This window comes from Limulus polyphemus, unplaced genomic scaffold, assembly GCF_000517525.1.
Source record: "Limulus polyphemus unplaced genomic scaffold, Limulus_polyphemus-2.1.2 Scaffold6811, whole genome shotgun sequence".
NCBI classification, from domain to species: Eukaryota; Metazoa; Arthropoda; class Merostomata; order Xiphosura; family Limulidae; genus Limulus; species Limulus polyphemus.
The window spans coordinates 13,682-18,905 of NW_013672421.1; the positions used below are offsets into that span (position 1 = coordinate 13,682).

General features: G+C 34.2%; 2 long non-coding RNA genes across 5 annotated transcripts in view; both read left to right on the forward strand.

The window, feature by feature from the left end:
- The window catches only part of LOC111089625, a 4,677-nt gene extending 3,746 nt beyond the window's left edge, over positions 1-931 (forward strand). Inside the window, exon 2 of the long non-coding RNA XR_002613848.1 lies at positions 635-931. This is a non-coding gene — a long non-coding RNA (uncharacterized LOC111089625). The remainder of the gene's footprint in view (positions 1-634) is intronic.
- LOC106474093 overlaps positions 1-5,224 on the forward strand; it is a 25,694-nt gene that overhangs the window by 12,383 nt on the left and 8,087 nt on the right. The gene's annotated exons all lie outside the window — the stretch shown is intronic.

Here is a 5,224-nt window from a genome sequence, read left to right on the forward strand (position 1 = left end):
CATTTTAAACAAAGAACCCAACACAAACAAACGAAAAATCAAGGAATCCATCTTAATTGAACAAAACAACTCTTCTAAGTTTCACAACAGTTCCGGTCATGTGACTTCTTTGTTCAATACTGTATATATATATATATCCGTGTAAGTGTAAATTACTTGTACTTGATGATGACAAAACCTTGTCGAAACGTTGTACATTTGCTGTTATGTTAAACTTATATTAAAGTTTTTCTTCATTACCCATTCAAGCTGTCTCCAGCCATTATTAGTCTCAAAGTGAGTTCCTCGTCATCGAATAAGTATATAAGTGTTGGTTCATTACTGAATACCTGTTAATATATAAGTATATAAGTGTTGGGTCATTACTGAGTACCTGTTAATATATTAAGTATACAAGTGTTGGTTCATTACTGAATACCTGTTAATATATTAAGTATGTAAGTGTTGGTTCATTACTGAATACCTGTTAATATATTAAGTATATAAGTGTTGGTTCATTACTGAGTACCTGTTAATTTAATGACTGACCACACTTAAAATTATCGATACCAGTTTTCTAATCGGACTATTTAAGAACAGCGATGGTTATATTTTTCCTTTGTGTAACTAATTTCTATACCATTACTTTACACAGATGATCAGTATCGTACCTGGACTTCCACCCACCACCCCCTGTCCTGTGGAGTGTTGCTGCTATCAAGCACTTGTGTTCATGTGTTAGATGTAAACAAACTTTTAATAATCTCATTTTGTTTTAAAATGACAAAGATAAATTCTGTATGTACTTTTCAGTGAGAAAACATAATGGCTAAATTTAGTGTTCAGGAAATGAGATTGGTATCTTTATGTAGTTACTGAAATATAGAATAAACACAAACACACACTTCATGTATCTGCCTAATTCAAGAAATTTGTGTTTGACGATCATTTGTCAAATTGAATCTCATTTTGAATGATAACATCTGTTTATATTCCATGTATGGAAAGACATTCAAATACCGTAGTTGTGATGGGTGTGATAAGTTGGGAACTTAAAAAAAAAACACCTTCTCACAGTTTTCAAATCATAAAAAAATAATTTAATGACTAGCTGGAGTACCCGTCCAGTGGATGGAAGTTATGTAAATTCATGATTAATAAAAGGTTATCTTAGGACATGAAAAGTTGATTCCCTTATATGAAAATGTGAAACTGCAAGTTTGGACGTATCTCCGTATGGACCCAACAAACCTTCATGCCAGATTTGGTGAAGATCCATCAACAGGGGGCGCAGCAGTAGTAGAAAACACAAATGCAACTATAAATACTGCCAAATGCAAAACTAAAAATTTGTATGTATTTCCCCATGAACCCAATGAACCTACATACCAAATTTGGTGAAGATCCATCCACAGGGGGCAAAGTAGTGGTAAAAAAATCCCCACAAAAACCGAAAAATGTAAAACTGAAAATTTGTATGGACCTAATGGGGTGTGGAGTTTAATTCCCAAAAGTTCGTAATAATAAATATATGGAATCCCAAAGAAAAACTTGCTGCTCTAACACCTAATTTAAGACAATACTGTCAATAAAAGGCTTTTATAACTGTTGTTTTCTGGTTCACTGCTTATCTGTTTATTTGGATTTGATAAGTTTTGTTTTCTTTATGTTTTATGGGGCTTTTTTTTTAAATGTAACATTTTGAAGTTGTTAATTGTCCAAGATGCATGAACATGTAAATCGTCCTGCTTTTTATAAAACGTTTGGTTTCTTGAACTGGTCAAAGATTTATCACATGGTTAACTTTGAACTTTACTCTAGTGGGTGAATGAAACTTAAGTTACTTTAGCTGTTTGTAAAGTGTCCAACACTAACACTTACCTGTTGAAAACATGGAGACCTGTGTTTGTAAGGTGTCCAACACTAACACTTACCTATTGAAAACATGGAGAACTTACCTGTTGAAAACATGGAGACCTGTGTTTGTAAGATGTCCAACACTAACACTTACCTGTTGAAAACATGGAGACTTACTTGTATTAAGAAAGTTATCATCAGTGATCAGGGGTGAAATTCTGCCTGTACTCAGTACCGGACCTTTATTTTTTAAGGTACTACTAACAAGACTTATTTGAGCTGCTTTATCGTTTTTTTATATTTACACCTATATTTTATTTTATTTTTCAAAAACACTTTACCCAGCTACATCTACTTTTACTTTTTGAGAAGCTGACCCCTGTCATTGATTCTTACTTAACCATAATTGATGAGAAAGTGTGTGATGACCCTGTGGTAGAGCTCTAAATTTTGGAGCTGGCTAGCCATGCATTACCTCAACCCCCCATCCTCCCCACACACAAACACATTATAAGAGTTTAATAAATCCCTTTATGTTGATGATAAGTGGGAAGATGAAACTAGCTGCTCTCCCACTAGTTGGAAGTTCAAATTTAGTGATATTGGGAGTTAGTCTTAGCAGCTTTGTCATAACATTCTAACTAATCCCTGAACCCTAAGTTAATCAAGAGGAAAGGAGGAATACGACACAATCTTTATTGATAAACATTAGACAAAACATGGACAAGTGTTTGTCATGGTTGTGTAGTGTAGTAAAGAATACAATCTTTATTGATAAACATTAGACAAAACATGGACAAGTGTTTGTCATGGTTGTGTAGTGTAGTAAAGAAAACAATCTTTATTGATAAACATTAGACAAAACAGGGACAAGTGTTTGTCATGGTTGTGTAGTGTAGTAAAGAAAACAATCTTTATTGATAAACATTAGACACAACAGGGACAAGTGTTTGTCATGGTTGTGTAGTGTAGTAAAGATACCTTTAATATTATTCAATCCCCATGCGAGTTACAATATATAAACTATGAAAAAACTAAAAGATCTGCCTGACAGTGGAGAACCTGGCTTTGAAAGTTAAGCACAGAAATATTACCAAAGTCACGTTTTTCTGACGACCGAACCTCTCGCACGTGATCTTCGTCAACTGTGATCGCAGCGTATAGGTGTGAAGTTATTACCCCATTTGTCGACATAAAAGATAACCCTGTATCTCAAAGCATCACGGAAGAAGTAATAGTAATCTAGCCAATAAGCGAACAGTTTATAGGGCAAATCGAAGTTCGAGTGTACCAGAGTCAAGAAAGTATAATTATTTATTTGTCAGGTTTGAGAGTAAACTAGAAGAAAACACGAATTTCAAAGAATTTGCATATTAATTAAGAGTGAAGTTAACGCATGGTGCAGTCCTATACGACAAGTGTATTTCATCACAAGGGGGAGAAAACGTGAAATATTTCAAGAAATGTACATATATTTCACATTATTTCGGATCTATCTTTTGTGTCACTGTTTAACAGGTCTTTGGCTCGATACAAGAACTTGTTATTTAGGCTGGACGATGGAAGACAAAAGTTTCTCGGAAATGCTACATATATTTGAAATATTATTCTTTTAAGGTTGTGGTTTAAACGTCAAAAGTTGACGAAGCATCAGAAACTAATGGTCCTAAAATTTGTGATAAATATCATGTAAACTGCAGATGTATCTTAATAAGTTTTTACACACCCAATTTTTTGAATCCTAAATGAATACATTAAGCGGAATCTGTAAAGATATCTACAGGTACCACTAATTTTAGGCCTGTTAATATCGTAAGCTGTAAATGTAATTACTGTTTTGGGTATTTCCAAGATTTACAGCAGAGCAAAAGTCCAGACCTGCAACAAAAACAAAACGGGAGGTGAGAAAAGACATAGATTCTACACAGAATACAAATGTTTGATGAAAGTCGCCACAGTTTACTGTACGAAAAATAAAAGTAACCTGTTACACGATTCAATATAACAGTACAGACAAGAACAGATGAAATCAAATGGTTGTATAGATGTAGAAAGAACAGTGTGGTTAGTTGGAATGTCGAAGACTTTATTAAACAAAAGTCTCTTCAAGTACCTTATCTTCTCTACGATCAGCATACAACCGAATATTACACTAACACTAAGAGAGATTGTTCCCAAGTTGACATGAAACTATGAGCCAACTCTAACACAAAACAAATGGAAATATAATGACAAGTGCGCTAAAAACATACTGTTTGTTCGTAGGTGAACACAATTTCTTACTCAATAAACTAAACTTATGGGCAAATCCACCTTCCCAAACAAATAAAAGTAGAACTTAACTCTATAGTAACTGGAGGACTTGCAACCTTATTAAAACTATCGAGAAAATATTATACTACAGAGAAAGGCAATAATTTTAAGAGTGGTAATGATTAATGACTGATATTTCTAAGTAATCCTCGATAACTTAATAACACTAAACTAAATGTAAAACTGCTGAAAATCAACGAAAAGCTTTTATGAGGCTTAAAGTCTGGTAAAATATGCTGAAAAATGTATATAATATTTATGAAAATCTATTATTAAAAAAATTGCTAAAGTTTATCAAAATCAAGTAAAATCTCTCGAAGAATCTCCTGTTGCGTCAGCGAGGTCACGTGACTGTATCACGCCACTTCCTTCTCGAACCTTCGTGAATTATCGGGAGACTACTAGATTAGGGGTAGCTGGTATATATAAGATGGTCACAACGTGACGGAACAATGAGTAATTGAACTGCAGTCAGAGAGTGTGTAATTGAAGTGAGTATTGTCGAGCACGTGAGACGTTATAGCGTTTGTTACCGAGCGACTGTTGAAATTAAGTGTATCGGTAAAGTTGTATTCGGAAAGAATAAACCAGTTTTATTTAAGAAAGGACTTGTGTCGTTAAAGTTTCGTTGGAACGAATTTACTGAAAATTAACTAAGGAACGGAGACGTAACAAACTGGTGTCAGAAGTGGAACAAAAAAAAAGAAAGAAATGGAAACGAGAAGCTGCAAATCAAACTACAGCTTAGCAGACTTGATGGCAGCAATACAAGAGCAGCAAAAGAAACAAGAAGAGAGACAACAGCAGTTGCAAGAAAACCTGCAACAGTGGCAGCTCGAACAACAAAATAAACAAGGAGAGAGATTACAACAGTTATTGGAGGAAAAAGAAAAGAAACGAGAAAATAAACAAGAGAGACAACATCAGTGGTAGGAGGAGAAAGAAAATAAACAAGAAGAGAAGTTACAGCAGTTGTTAGAAGAGAAATAAAATAAACAAGAAGAGAAGTTACAGCAGTTGTTGGAGGAAAGAGAAAAGAAACAAGAAGAGAGACTACAGCAGTGGCAACTGGAAC